The 16,429-nt window shown below is 44.3% G+C and overlaps 2 pseudogenes; one reads left to right on the top strand and one right to left on the bottom strand.

The window, feature by feature from the left end:
• Positions 1 to 15,446, top strand: part of LOC112439278 (putative elongation factor 1-alpha-like 3) — a 108,902-nt pseudogene extending 93,456 nt beyond the window's left edge.
• On the bottom strand, positions 1,580 to 8,948 carry HTR3D (5-hydroxytryptamine receptor 3D pseudogene; annotated as a pseudogene).
• Positions 15,447 to 16,429: the final 983 nt, after the last annotated feature.

Raw genomic sequence — 16,429 nt, 5'->3', positions numbered from 1 at the left:
AATGCTGGCAGCGTTCTGGAAACTGAGGAGCAAAAGATCTTCTTGGAAAAACAAAAACAAAAACAAAATGCATCCTAAAAAGAGAATGAAGGGACACAATTTGGTTTGAAGACCATGGGCCTGAGTGACAGGAGGGATTCAGAGTATTGCAGGGTATTTCTGATTTAACACCCCAGATGCCCAAGGGCCCCTCTGGAGTCCCAGTGGAACTGAAAGAAAAAAGCGAGTGACAGCTGGTCCTGGGGTTGCAGCATCCAGCTGGGAGCCTCTGTAGCTCCAGGATCCAGTCCCGACCATGGCTATGGCTCTGAGAGAGCAGATACTCTTGCAGCTAATGTGGGGTAGAACCTTTGGCAGGCACTAGCACTACCTCTAGTGGACATTAGCAACCTTGCCACCCTTTGGGCATCTACAGTGACCAGAGGGAGCCGAAGGAGTTTGGGAAAGAGCAGTGGAGAGGAGAAGCCAGAGAAATATTATTTAGTGAACCATTTTGTGAGTCTATTTTTACTCCTAGATGGTCATGATTTGGGAAATATGAGCTACAGATAGAAAGTAGTAGAATAAATGAAAGAAATGGAAATAAATCGTTGCGAAAAAGAAAATATGATGTTTGAGTGTAGTTAAGTTGCTCTCAAATAGGTGCTTTCTGAACCAACAAATGCCTTAGCTCTCATGTCCAAGGGCACAGTAGAGCCTCAACTTGTGCAAGGCAGCTAGTGCTCCCTAGGCAAAGACCTTCGAAATAATAAGACAAGTGTTAGGAAAAGGCACTTTCCAGTTCATACGGGGGCATTTGTGTTCCTCTCAAGTAAAAGTAGATGTCATTTTCAAATGTGCTTCCCTTGGCCTTATGTTCTTTTCTTAGCATGATTAAGGGTACATCAACTCAAATTGCAACACAGACACTTTAACGGTAATGCAGGATTATGTTAACACTCTAAGTACTTAATGATGAATGAGTCATATGTCAGGGTGTGACAAAAGGCTGCGCTCTTTAAGCAGGAGAGGCCTAGTTTTGGCACATTAATTTCTGAAGCTTAAGTCCAGAGTAACTGGATTTAGGAAGTTAATCTCTGTTTTACTATAATTCCTTCTAATAGATTTTGGCCTCTTCTTTCTCTTCCCCCACATTTCACATGTTGTCTGATAGACTTAAAAAAACACACACGTAAGAGAAAATCCTTTTTACTTTGGCTGAGAAGTTTCTGCAAGAAGACTCTCAATCCCAAGATTTTTTTTACCATAACAGAATTCAGGGAAAAGCCAATACTTTCTGCAAAGGGGCATATTGGGGTGATTTAATCAAGGACGTACCCTAGGAACCTGAATCCTGAGGAGCCAGGGAGGTATGGGAGGGCTGAGTGGGGCTGATGGTATGCAGGAGCAAGGACCCAACTTTTGGAGGGCATAGGAGACTATTCAGGTCTGGTCTGAAACTACACAGAGGACCGGGTTAAAAATGAGGTGGTTGACAGGGCCACAAGGCTGAAATTTGGACAGACATGAGAGCCTGACTGGTTTCTGGAGTTCTTTGGCAAAAAGAAGTCCAGACTGAAGTTTGCAGGTGAGCACCTGCCTAGGTGTTCCAGAGGCATATGACGGTGATGATGGAGGAGGCCATGAAGAGCAGGTAGAGGCGGAAGAGCAGGGCGTCCATCGCATGGCTGAACTGCACCCACAGCTCCACCGAGTGCTGCTTCTGGGCCTCGTGTTCCCGCTGGGCCCTTGTCCATTCTGAGCCCCCTGTCAGCTCTGCCTCCCCAGGGCCTGGCATCTGCCCTGCTGATACCTCTGGCTCCTTCACACCTACAGAAAGACAAAGACTCAGCCATGGGCTGCAAATGTCACCTGTGGAGGGAGGGAGACAGGGAAGGAGGCAGGAGCAGAGAAGTGGAGGTGGGGGAAGAGGAAGTGTGACTTCCCTCACCGGGCAGGTGGGTGGGGGTGAGACCCGGGCCCTTATTTCCCTTCTGGGGCGCAGTGGGACAGCATCTCCCTTGGCCGGTGCAGTGCAGCAGCAGGGAGTGGAGCCACCGAGGCAGAGGTAGGGGCTGGGTGGTGGCCACGTGCAGCAGGTGGGTGATGAAGATGGTCTCCAGCAGGCTGCCCACCATCAGGGACAGGCACAGGGCGAAGTAGACACCTGCAGGCAAGGGGGTCTGCATGAGGGCCAGAGGCGCCACCTAGAATTTCTTGTTTCTTTCCCAGAGGATCTTTTTCCAGGATCCCTTTTCACTTCGCCTGGTTCTGCCCGTCCCTCTCCCCATCCAACCCACACCTCGCTTTTGGTCTCTTGATGGATGAGGACATACTAGTGAAGCACGTGATGAAGTGCTAGTGGCTGGGAGCAAGTCATTCATCATGAGCAGGAAGACGCTGTAGCCCAGCAGAACAGTCATCTTGAATGGGGCACAATTCCCACTTTCCAGTGGCAGGCAGAAACTGAGGGCAAATGGGGCACAATTCCCACTTTCCAGTGGCAGGCAGAAACTGAGGGCAAATGGGGCACAATTCCCACTTTCCAGTGGCAGGTAGAAACTGAGGGCATCGATGGCAATCAGAATGCCACTGGGCACCAGAAAGTTTACCACGTAGGGGCTGGGCCTGCACCTGCGCCTGATGGCCACCTGGTGGGGAGGAGAGGGAGGGGCAAGTGAGAAGTAGGCTGGGAGGCTGTCAAGACAGGTAAGAGTAAGAACTGGGATTTGTCCCAAGCCAAACTGTCTAGTAAGGAAATATTACCTCCCGTCCCTTTCAGCATCCGGTCTTTTCATCCAAAGGCGTCTCACAGGTTAGAGTCTCCCATGCTGCTTACCTCTGAAATGTATCTCATTCCTTTTGGCCCAAGGTGTCAACTTTCTCCACTTAAATTTTTATTCCTACCGACGTGCTCTTAGCAAGACTATGGAACCACCGACTTAGGTGTCGCGTGTGTTTTATCTTTTCATTTCTAATTGCTTTTCTCATCAAGTTCTAATCTCTAGTGACTTTGCAGGGGAACATTTGAGACCAGTGGGAGGGAAAGCAGACAGTATCAGATATTTTGAGGTTATCAGGATTTGGAATCATCATATCCCTAAGGCAGTGTTTCCTAACTCTTTCTACCATATCTTTTTAAAAATAAACAAAAATTCCTGCCTTCCAAAAAGTTCTGACAGCCATTGGGGAAGGCGGGGCTCACCCTCACTATGAATCACTGGCATAGAGCCTTTGTTTCTTCCTCAAGGGATGCTTTATTTAGTAACTATTTACTGAGTACCAGGTATTGTTTTAGTACTGAAGGTTTATCAGTGAAAAAAGTGACAAAAGGCTGGGCACGGTGGCTCATACCTGTAATCCCAGAACTTTGGGAGGCTGAGGCAGGCAGATACCTGAGTTCAGGACTTTGAGACCGGCCTGGTGAACGTGGTGAAACCCCATCTCTACTAAAAATACAAAAATTAGCCAGGCATGGTGGTGGGCCCTTGTAATCCCAGCTACTCAGGAGGCTGAAGCAGGAGAATCACTTGAACCCAGGAGGTGGAAGTTGCAGTGAGCTGAGATCACGCCATTGCACTCCAGCCTGGGCGACAAGAACAAAACTCTATCTCAAATTAAAAAAAAAAAAAAGAGTGACAAAGGCTGGGCTTTGTGGTTCACGCCCGTAATCCCAGCACTTTGGGAGGCCGAGGCGGGCGGATCACCTGAAGCCAGGAGTTCAAGACCAGCCTGGCCAACATGGTGAAACCTTGTCTTGGCCCCTGAGCTCACATGGAAGATGGCTTGTTCATACTGGTTAGTGGCCACGGTCACCTTTATTGTTCTTTTTTGGATACCCAGCAGTACCCACTCCCTCCTTGTTCTGAATGAGGTTCTGTGATGTATTTGAAAGCTCCTGGACATCCTTCTCCATGCCCAGGCTCGTGTTCTCCACTGCAAAGCAGGCCCAGAAGACTCAGCCTCCCCAAATGCTCCCAAGTCCCTTGCCCAGACTGTTGGATCCCTCACTGCTTAGCTTCCAGGCCCTTTTCAGCAAGATTCCCTCACTGTTCCCAGCTTTCTGTCCTCTTCTCACTCAAAGCCCTTTCTCTGCCTCTCAACAGTCTACTTTAGTGAGCCCCACTTACCTGTGTAGGTGAAAGGGCTGAAGGAGAGCGTTCAGCTCTGTCCATGGAAGGGGAAGTAGAAGGTGTCCAGTTTGCAGATGCTGACCACCCGCATTGGCTTATTGTGTTTGATGTGGCCTTCACTATTGACATACTAGCCATGAGACCTGCAGGTGTCTGATCCACACTGATGCTGTGTGGGAGAAGGACAGGAAGGTAGGTGCTATGGGTTTCCCCATCAGACTTGGCCTTCTTTCTCTGTCAGGTCATCCCATTCTTGAGCTCCAGCCCCACTCAGATGACTTCTCTCTTCTACCTATAATCATATTCTGGGGGTTTGTAAGCTCTTCAATTCAGACTCTGCTCTTTTCTAAGTTGAGTCTTTGTGTGGCCTTATCGGTAACATTGTGTCCTTGCCTGTAGACATGGTTTCCATTCTGCTTTTTTGGCCTGAGACTCACGACTGCTCGATGAAGACATCTGAAAGCCATAGGTTCTCAGTTGCCATGCCGGACTTCTTGATGCCTCCGCATTCATCTGGGTTCCACTGCACAAATTGATTGTGCCAAGGCCGGGCATGGTGGCTTCTGTCTGTAATCCCAGCACTTTGGAAGGCTGAGGCGGGGGGATCACTGAAGGTCAGGAGTTCAGGACCAGCCTAGCTAACATGGTGAAACCCCATCTCTACTAAAAATACAAAAATTAGCTGGGTGTGGTGGTGGGCCCCTGTAATCCCAGATACTCAGGAGGCTGAGGCAGGAGGCAGGAAAATCGCTTGAACCCAGGAGGTGGAGGTTGCAGTGGGCTGAGATCGCACCACTGCCCTTGAGCCTGGGCAATAGAGTGAGACTCTCTCAAAAAAAAAAAAAAAAAAAAAAGAATTGATTGTGCTAGGTCTGTAGGAAACTATGGCATGAGAGAAACAGGGGGAGGGAACTAGTTTTAGTTTTGCTCTGTCTTCTGCACCTTCCCCTTCCTTTTTTCGCCCATTTCTTCACTCTCCCGCCACCTCTCTGGTGACAGCCATCACACTAACACTTGCTTACCTCAGTTTTCTCAAGACAGAGCTTGAGCTTCAGCTTGGCTCAGGATTCCCTGGGATGGAGCCACATAAGTATTGACTCCTATGGCCTTAGTGTATACCACCTTCTCCCTGTGCCCATTTTCTGCCCTCCTAAACCAGCAGAATAATCAGAAAGTTTTGTATTTTCATTATTGGTCTATTTGAACTTGTCTAATTTATGGATATTCTCAGCTTTAACCAATATAATCTGCAAAGCTGGACCTAGGAGTGGAAAAAAGAGAGGCACCAGAGTAGAGGAAAGGGGAAACTGAGTCTGTCATACCATATTTAGCCACAGGAACGATGTCACCAGTTGAAGGTGTGAATCCTGGAATAGCAGCTTTCATCTAGATGATTAACTCCAGGAAGGCAGGTCCCATGCCACCACCCTCTCCTTGTTCACTTCCAAGGCTGGTCCATGTGGCAATAATGATTTTTGATCTAAGCCACTGAAAAATGATGTAGATCAAAACAATTCAAGGTACATGGAAAATGTAAATGAAAAACACAGTATGAAGGTCCATTGGGAATATGTTTTGACAAGTATTCCAAAAAGAACAGATTTTACCTGCAGTAATGTCATTACAGCATTTCTTATCATGCCTTTCTACTCCTCACCCCCGCCGAATGCACCTCTAATTTTTTAAACACTTTTAAAAATAATTTTTTCTTTTTTTTGAGACAGAATCTTGCTCTGTCGCCCAGGCTGGAGTGCAGTGGCACCATTTCGGCTCACTACAACCTCTGCCTCCCAGGTTCAGGTGATTCTCCTGCCTCCTGCCTCAGCCTCCCGAGCAGCTGGGATTAGAGGCACACACCACCACGCCCAGCTAACTTTTTGTATTTTTAGTAGAGATGGGCCCAGCTAACTTTTTGTATTTTTGGTAGAGATGGGGTTTCGCCATGTTGCCCAGGCTAAAAATAATTTTTTCAATATTTTATTGTGATAAAAATATATAACATAAAATGTACTCTCTTAACCATTTTAAGTGTACAGTTCCGTGGCATTAAACACATTCACACTGTTGTCCAGCCACCACCCTCCATCACCAGAGCTCTTTTCTTCTTGCAAAATGGAAACTCTACACCCGTTAAACAGTAATTCCCTATTTCACCCTCTCTCCAACCCCTGGCAACAGCTATTCTACTTTCTGTCTCTATAAAATTAGACAAATACACTATTTGTCTTTTTGTGACTGACTTATTTCACTTAGCATAATGGCCTCACAGCTTATCCACATCGTGGCATGTGTTAGAATTTTGTTCCATTTGAAGGCTGCATAATATTCCATTGTAAGTACGTACCACATTTAATCTGTCCATTCATCTGTCAATAGACACTTAGACTGCTTCTGAGTTTTAACTATTGTGAGTAATTCTGCTATGAACGTAAGTGTACAAATACCCCGTTTTCACTTTTTTCAGGTATTTATCCAGAAGTATAATTATTTGGTTGTATGGTAATTCTATTTTTAATATTTTGAGAAACAGCCATACTGTTTTTCCACAGTGGCTACACAATTTTACATCCTCACAAGTAGTGCACAAGGGTTCCAATTTCTCCACATTATCACCAACACTTGTTATTTTCTGTTTTTTTTGTTTTGTTTTGTTTTGTTTTTTTGAGACAGAGTCTTGCTCTGTCACCCAGGCTAGAGTGCAGTGGCACAATCTTGGCTGTCTGCAACCTCTGCCTCCTGGGTTCAAGCAATTCTCCTGTCTCCTCCTCCCGACTAGCTGGGATTACAGGTGCCCACCACCACGCCCAGCTAATTTTTGTATTTTTAGTAGAGATGGGGTTTCACCAAGTTGGTCAGGCTGGTCTTGAACTCCTGACCTCACATGATCTACCCGCCTCAGCCTCCCAAAGTGCTGAGATTACAGGCATGAGCCACCTCGCCCAGCTTCTGTTTGTTTTTTAATACTAGCCATCCTAGTGGGTGTGAGATATCTTACTGTAGCTTTGATCTGCATTTTCTTAACTATTAGTAACATTGAACATACATCTTTTCTTGTGCTTATTGGCTGTTTGTATTTCTTCTTTGCAGAAATGTCTATTCAAGTCCTTTGCCCATTTTTGAATTGGGTTGTTTGATTTTTTTGTTGTGAGTAACTAATTTTACAAAATCCAATCAAAGGGCCAGGCACGGTGGCTCATGCCTGTAATCCCAGAACTTTGGGAGACCAAGGCAGGTGGATCACTTGAGGTCAGGAATTTGAGACCAGCCTGGCCAACATGGTGAAACCCTGTCTCTACTAAAAATACAAAAATTAGCTGGGTGGGGCAGCACGTGCCGGAGGCTGAGGCAGGAGAATCGCTTGAAACTGGGAGGCAGAGGTTGCAGTGAGCTGAGATTGCACCACTGCACTACAGCCTGGGTGACAAGAGCAAGACTCCATCTTAAAAAAAAAAAAAAAAAATCCAGTCAGAGGGTCCACTGCTCACCACTAGACCACTGCAATGTTGGGTGAGGACTTACAACTTCCAGATGGCAGACAAGGTGAAGGAGATGTTGACATGAGTGGCGACACTGTAGTTGGTGACTGGACCAATAGCCTTTCTGTCAAACACTGCTTGAAAGGCTGCAGGGTCCACCCTGTGCTGGCCAAAGCCTGGGCAATTGATAATCAAAGTGTCGCCATTTCCTGTAGTGAGCAGAGACTGAGAGAGGAGGGCCAGGGCTGGGGGGCCTGGAGAGTGTTTCTGCACGGAGAGAAAACAGGCGGCACTGGGAGAAGCATGTGAGCTCCTCCTTCCTGGTCCAGGAAGGGTGGGCTGAGCTGGTAGGCAAATGGTGGAAACTGATGAGGTGAGCTGAGTCAAGGATCCATCCTCAGTGCCGTTGTTTTGTCCCCATGCAAAACCTGTCCAGATGTGTATGCAAACTCAACCCCGACCGCCACTTTACAGTGTCCTGCCATGTCCTTAACAATCTCACTGCAACCTCTCCACCTTCTGCCAGTGTCCTTCTCTTGCTTACCTCCAACCTGGAGCCATGTGGGTGATGTCAGTGACAAATTTTGCACTCACAGTTCTCCGCCTCGCTGTATTAATATGGCATAGATGCTAATAAATTAATGATAAGGGGAGTAATCAGATAGGTAGTGTGAGATATATGGGATCTTAAGGAAACAAATCAATTTCAGTTTTTCAATTTGATGAGTATTTACTGTGTCTTTACTATGTGCTGTGATTGTTCTAACATTTAGTAGTCTTCATCACTAGGATTATCTTAGAGAGTTCCCAGGCTGGGCTCAGGGGCTCACGCCTGTAATCCCAACACTTTGGGAGGCCCATGCGGGCGGATCACCTGAGGACAGGCGTTCAAGACCAGCCTGGCCAACATGGTGAAACCCCATCTCTACTAAAAATACAAAAATTAGCCAGGCATGGTGGCAGGTGCCTGTAATCTCAGCTACTTGGGAGGCTGAGGCACGAGATCGTTTGAACCTGGGAGGTGGAGGTTGCAATGGGCTGAGATAGTGCCACTGCACTCTAGCCTGGGTAACAGAGCGAGACTCCATCTCAAAAAGAAAAAAAAAGAAGAGAAAAGAATTAACTAAATGTTAGGATCCTAGGAAGAGGTACAAAGCCGTCAGTGTCATGAGCATCATTTTTACCATAACGAACATCCAATCATTGACTATCTCGGAATAAAAAATATTAGCCTGTTTTCTCTGCTTCCCAGGAGTTACATGTCTGCTCAGCTCTTGCTCTTATCTTATGGTACTTGCAGCAGCAGGTGGAGGATGAAGCCAAGGAGGAATCCTTTCCCATGGAACCAGCCTCTTTCCATCTTCCTCTCTTTAGCACTTCTCTGGGTACTTGATGATGATGTTAACCTTTAAAAAACCTCAGATCACACCTTGAGCCCTACCTTTGAATAATACATATATCAGCTGGCATTAACCGCCTCTCTAACAAGACCCCTTGGTGACAAAAGAATGTCACAGAGGAATAACTCACCCTGTGCTTTAACTGGGCCTGAATCTAGCCTCCAAAAGTAATATGGCAAATCAGTTTGGAGAAGAGGAAGCAAAAATATGTGGTCCCTGGAGCAATGCTAATGGCTTCCTCATACTTTAAAGTCACTCTGGCGTACAGTGCCTCACCGAGAAGGCACGGATGACTACCACTGCCTCCAGGTGGCATGTGAACTTGTTAGACCCTGCTGTCATCTTTCTTTTCTTTTCCTTTCTTCTTTCTTTCTTTTCTCTTTCTTTTTCTTTCTTTCTCTTTCTCTTTTTCTTTCTTTTTTCTTTCTTTCTTTCCTTCTCTCTCTCTCTCTCTCCCTCCCTCTCTCTCTCTTTCTCCCTCCCTCCCTCCCTCCCTTCCTTTTTTTTTTGAGACGGAGTCTCCCTCTGTCTCCCAGGCTGGAGTGCAATGGTGCGGTCTTGGCTCACTGCAACCTCCGCCTCCCGGGTTGAATCGATTCTCCTGCCTCAGCCTCCCAAGTAGCTGTGATTACAGGCGCCTGCCACCATGCCTGGCTAAGTTTTTGTATTTTTAGTAGAGACGAGGTTTTACCATGTTGGTTGGCTGGCCTCAAACTCCTGACCTCAGGTGATCTGCCCACCTTGGCTCCCAAAGTGCTGGAATTACAAGCGTGAGCCACCATGCCCGGCCCCCTACTGCCGTCTTTCAAAAAAGAAAGCGTGTTGTTGGGGGGTGGGTCCCTATTAATATAAGCAACTTCATACACTGAGGTTTTAAACATGACTTCAGTATAGTTAAGACTTTAAAGTATGAGGAAGCCATTAGCACTGCTCCAGTGATGACATATTTCTGCTTCCTCTTCTCAAAGCTGATTTGCTATGCCTTTTTAGTGTTTCAAAAGCAATCTGGACCCAGGTCTACCCAATGAAAGGAGTGATTAGTGGAGTAGGGGGTGGTGGCAGAGGTAATACTTTTTAAAAATAAAAGCTGACTTATGATTTTTTTTTTTAAACGGAGTTTCTCTCTTGTTGCCCAGGCTGGAGTGCAATGGCGCGATCTTGGCCCACCACAACCTCTGCCTCCTGGGTTCAAGCGATTATCCTGCCTCAGCCTCCCGAGTAGCTGGAATTACAGGCATGCACCACAACGCCCAGATAATTTTTTTTTCATTTTTTTATTATACTTTAAGTTCTAGGGTACATGTGCACAACGTGCAGGTTTGTTACATATGTATACATGTGCCATGTTGGTGTGCTGCACCCATTAACTCGTCATTTACATTAGGTATATCTCCTATTGCTATCCCTCCCCCCTCCCCCCACCCCATGACAGGCCCCAGTGTGTAATGTTTCCCACCCTGTGTCCAAGTGTTCTCATTGTTCAATTCCCACCTATGAGTGAGAACATGCGGTGTTTGGTATTCTGTCCTTGCTAGTTTGCTCAGAATGATGGTTTCCAGCTTCATCCATGTCCCTACAAAGGACATGAACTCATCCTTTTTTATGGCTGCATAGTATTCCATGGTGTATATGTGCCACATTTTCTTAATCCAGTCTATCATTGATGGACATTTGGGTTGGTTCCAAGTCTTTGCTATTGTGAATAATGCTGCAATAAACATACATGTGCATGTGTCTTTATAGCAGCATGATTTATAATCCTTTGGGTATATGCCCAGTAATGGGATGGCTGACGCCCAGCTAATTTTTTTGTATTTTTTGTGTTTTGTTTTAGTAGAGATGGGGTTTCTCCATGTTGGTCAGGCTGGTCTCAAACTCCCAAACTTAGGTGATCTGCCTGCCTTGGCCTCCCAAAGTGCTGGGATTACATGCATGAGCCACTGCGCCCAGCTGCTGACTTATGATTTTAAAGAAAAGGTCATGAGCTATTAGCCTGAAAGTTTATGTTATTTTTGGCCCTGCTAGTGTTTTTTTTTTTTTTTCTTTTTTTAAAGTTAGTTGCGTAACACTTAAACATTGAGATTTCACATGAAAACTGTTTCTGGCTTCATTTGAAAAATAAGATCTAGCAACACGAGGCTCATGTTTCTGCTTGACAACAATCTGCCAAAGCTCAGAAGTAGTGAAACCCTTTGGATGGTTCATATTCACTCTAGATCACCACAGTCTCCATCACCCCTCCTGTCTTATTCCTGAGCAGCTCTCCTCATTTATGTTACCTGGTTGGCCTCTGTAGGTGTTTGACTTTGGCTTTCAATGTTAAGAATTTTTTTTGTGATTCTTTTTTTAACTTTTTTTTTTTTTTTGAGATGGAGCCTTGCTCTGTCGCCCAGGGTGGAGTGCAGTGGCAAGATCTCTGCTCACTGCAAGCTCCGCCTCCCGGGTTCACGCCATTCTCCTGCCTCAGCCTCCCAAGTAGCTGGGACTACAGGTGCCCACCACCACGCATGGCTAATTTTTAGTATTTTTAGTAGAGATGGGGTTTCACCATGTTAGCCAGGATGGTCTTGATCTCCTGACCTCATGATCCACCCGCCTTGGCCTCCCAAAGTGCTGGGATTACAGGCATGAGCCACTGCGCCCAGCCTCTTTTTTTAACTTTTAAGTTCAGGGGTACATGTGCAGATTTGTTACATAGGTAAACTTGTGTCGTGGGGGTTTGTTGTACAGATGATTTCATCACCCAGGTATTAAGCCTAGTACCCATTAGTTATTTTTCCTGATCTTCTCCGTCCTCCCACCCTCCACCCTCTGATAGGCCTCAGTGTGTGTTGTTCCCCTCTATGTGTCCATGTGTTCTCATCATTTAGTTGGTACTTATAAGTGAGAACATGCAGTACTTGGTTTTCTGTTCCTGTGTTAGTTTGCTAAGGATAATGGCCCCCAGCTCCATCCATGGTCCTGCAAAGGACATGAACTCATTCCTTTTTATGGCTGCATAGTATTCCATGGTGTGTGTGTACCACATTTTCTTTATCCAGTCTATCATTGATGGGCATTTAGGTCAATTTCATGTCTTTGCTGTTGTGAATAGTGCTGCAGTGAACGCATGCGTGCATGTGTCTTTATAATAGTGATTCTTAAATAGCCTTGGGAAGTAATTTCAAAATACCATTCCATGTGTAGGTAATCACAGGTCTTATCAGATTAATGTATGTAATTAATTGGTTCATGATGGGAGCCAGACATGATAAGATTAATTGGGCCAAGGTCATCAGTGGTTTAACCTGTTTTATTCTAGAATTATTTCTGGCAGGGAAGGCTTTAGGGAAAGTAATAAGTGGCTTACAGAGCAAAGAGAGAGCAGTCGCCTCAATGAAGGTTTACAGATTGAGGTAGCACAATGCAGTAAGAAATGTCTAAGACCAAATCCTTTCTACGAGAATCACGTCACCCTCTCAGCCTCAGTTTCCTTATCTCTAAAATTGGGAGGGTAAAATCTATCTTGCAGGAGTCTTATGTGGTTTGAGATAATGTATGTATAGTGCCTTGCCCATCTTAAGCAATTCATAGCAGTAAATTGAAGCAGAAATAACAGTAAAAATGGCAGTAACGGTTATCCTGTCCAGCCTAAGATCGCCCAGGTTGCTTCAGCCTAAATGGAATATTCTGAACTTAAAATGTCTGGGTTGACTGCAGCAACCCCAGTTCCTGTAAGCATAAGGCCCTTTTCTCTTAGCCTCACTCAGCTGGATACTGATAGGATTCACCCTTCTGCTGTCCTCAGCATCACTCTTTATCACTGGAGAATCCCTGCCCCTTTGGAAAGTTTGTTGTTTTTTTTTTTTCTTTTTTTAAAAAGTGACATTACTGTTTTTCGCAACAGGTTTGCCGCTAGAACACAGGTGTCATGAAAACTACCAAGCCAAATGGGAAAGGAAAAGACACATATCAACATTATTGTCACTGGACATGTAGATTCAGGCAAGTCCACCACTACTGGCCATCTGATCTACAAATGCGGTGTCATTGACAAAAGAACCATTGAAAAATTTAAGAAGGAGGCTGCTGAGATGGGAAAGGGCTCCTTCAAGTATGCCTCGGTCTTGGATAAACTGAAAGCTGAGCATGAACGTGGTATCACCATTGGTATCTCTTTTGTGGAAATTTGAGACTAGCAAGTACTACGTGACTATCATTGATGCCCCAGGACACAGAGACGTCATCAAAAACATGATTACAGGGACATCTCAGGCTGACCGTGCTGTCCTGATTGTTGCTGCTGGTGTTGGCGAATTTGAAGCTGGTATCTCCAAGAATGGGCAGACCCGAGAGCATGCCCTTCTGGCTTACACACTGGGTGTGAAACAACTAATTGTTGGTGTTAACAAAATGGTTACACTGAGCCACCCTATAGCCAGAAGAGATACAAGGAAATCGTTAAGGAAGTCAGCACTACATTAAGAAAATTGGCTACAACCCCGACACAGTAGCATTTGTGCCAATTTCTGGTTGGAATGATGACAACATGCTGGAGCCAAGTGCTAACACGCCTTGGTTCAAGGGATGGAAAGTCACCGGTAACAATGGCAATGCCAGTGGAACCACACTGCTTGAGGCTCTGGACTGCGTCCTACCACCAACTGGTCCAACTGACAAGCCCTCGTGCCTGCTCCTCCAGGATGTCTACAAAATTGGTGGTATTGGTACTGTTCCTATTGGCTGAGTGGAGACTGGCATTCTCAAACCTGGTATGGTGGTCACCTTTGCTCCAGTCAACGTTACAACTGAAGTAAAGTCTGTCAAAACGCACCATGAAGCTTTGAGTGAAGCTCTTCCTGGGGACAATGTGGGCTTCAGTGTCAAGAATGTGTTTGTCAAGGATGTTCGTCATGACATTGTTGCTGGTGACAGCAAAAATGAACCACCAATGGAAGCAGCTGGCTTGACTGCTCAGGTGACTATCCGGAACCATTCAGGCCAAATCAGCGCTGGCTATGCCCCTATACTGAATTGCCACATGGCTCACATTGCATGCAAGTTTCCTGTGCAGAAGGAAAAAATTGATCGCTGTTCTGGTAAGAACTGGAAGATGGCCCTAAATTCTTGAAGTCTGGTGATGCTGCCATTGTTGATACAGTTCCTGGCAAGCCCATGTGTGTTGAGAGCTTCTCAGACTATCCACCTGTGGGTCGCTTTGCTGTTCATGATCTGAGACAGACAGTTGTCGTGGGTGTCATCAAAGCAGTGGACAAAAAGGCTGCAGAAGCTGGCAAGGTCACCAAGCCTGCCCAGAAAGCTCAGAAGGCTAAATGAATGTTATCCGTAATACCTGCCTCCCTGGTCTTCTTAATCAGTGGTGGAAGAACAGTCTCAGAACTGTTCGTTTCGACTGGCCATTTAAGTTTAATAGTAAAAGACTGGTTAATGATAACAATGCATCGTAAAATCTTCCGAAGGAAAGAAGAATGTTTTGTGGACCACTTTGGTATTATTTTTGTGTGTGTGGCAGTTTTAAATTATTAGTTTTAAAAATTAGTACTTTTTAATGGAAACACTTGACCAAAAATCTGTCACAGAATTTTGAGACCCATTAAAACAAAGTTTAATGAGTAAAAAAAAGTGACTATTTTATTTTATTTTTTGAGATGGAGTTTCGCTCGTTGCCCAGGCTGGATTGCAATGGCGCAATCTCGGCTCACTGCAACCTCCACCTCCCAGTTGGTTTCAAGTCTGTCTCAGCCTCCCGAGTAGCTGGGATTACAGGCACCCACCACCACACCTGGCTCATTTTTTGTATTTTTAGTAGCAACGGGGTTTCACCACGTTGGTCAGGCTGGTCTTGAACTCCTGACCTCAGGTGATCCACCCACCTCGGCCTCCAAAGTGCTGGGATTACAGGTATGAGCCACCGCACCCAGCCTAAAAAGTGACTTTAGATAAGCATTTGTCAAAGCATTTTCTGTAAAACACTAATTCCAGAGGGTGTTAAATGCTGTTTCTAAAATATTATTTTTGTTATTTCATGTTTGATATGGTTTGGCTGTGTCCCCATCCAAATCTCATCTTGAATTGTAGCTCCCATAATCCCCACATGTCATGGGAGGGACCTGGTGGGAGGTAATTGAATCATGGGGGCGGGTTTTTCCCATGCTGTTCTCCTGATAGTGAATAAGTCTCACGAGATCTGATGGCTTAAAAAAGGGCAGTTCCCCTGCACACACTCTCTTGCCTGCTGCCATGTAAGACGTGCCTTTGTCCTTCCTTTGCCTTCCACCATGATTGTAAGGCCTCCCCAGCCATGTGGAACTGAGTCCATTAAACCACTTTTTTCTTTATAAGTTACCCAGTCTCAGGTATTTCTTCATAGCAGTATGAAAATGGACTGATAAAATGTTCAAATAAGTCTGAGAAATGCTGAACTAAACAAGACTAACCAGCTTTCATTGTTGCAGGATTTCTCAGAGTATTTAGCTTATATTATAAATATATATTTATATATTATATATTTATATTTATATATTTAAAATATATATTATATGTAACTTAATATATAATATATATTTAAAATATATATTATATTTAATTTAATATATAATATATATTTAAAATATATATTATATTATAATTTAAATATAATATATATTTAAAAATATATTATATATAATTTAATATATATTATATATGATTTAATATATAATATATATTATATATGATATATATTTATTATATGTATATATGATATATATTTATTATATGTATATATGATATATATATGTATTTAGAGATGGAGTCCCACTATGTTGCCCAGGCTGGTCTTAAACTCCTGGGCTCCTAGAAATCCTCCTGCCTCAGCCTCCCAAAATGCTGAAATACAGGCATGAGCCACTGCACTTGGCCTAGCTAATATATTAAAGTAAATTTTGACTATGATATACACAATTTTCCAAACCTTTTTGATTTTGGAAATTCTCCCTTTTTTTTCAGAATATCTTGCAGGGCTAGTATTTCATGGGTTATTTTGTGGAAATACTGTTTTAAGTAAATAGGAATCTAGAAAAAAACTTGAAAAAATTATCTCAAATATGCTACATATAGAATATAAAATGCAAATAGCATATATACAAATAAATGAAGAAATTTTTAAAAACCTGATAAGTATTTTAAAACCTAAAGATTGTTGAAAACTATAAGCTGCAAGCAAGTAGAAAGTAAAACAGACATAAATTTTAATCCCTGAATCCTTGAGCAATTTAAACTTAGACTGACTCAAGGAGGAATCTTTTCTTCCCTTTTCCTTTAGATCAATGACCTGACAGCTGCAGGCCACATGCCATCTACCTAGACCTAATATTAGGATGAAAGTTTAAAAAGATGCTTTGGTATCACGACTTATCAAATACACCTATACGGCAACTTTAGTTGCTGAAAAGCAATGCTG

Source organism: Pan paniscus, chromosome 2 (assembly GCF_029289425.2).
Source record: "Pan paniscus chromosome 2, NHGRI_mPanPan1-v2.0_pri, whole genome shotgun sequence".
NCBI classification, from domain to species: domain Eukaryota; kingdom Metazoa; phylum Chordata; class Mammalia; order Primates; family Hominidae; genus Pan; species Pan paniscus.
Note: the sequence above shows the minus strand (reverse complement) of the source record. Positions and strands in the feature narration are given on the sequence as shown.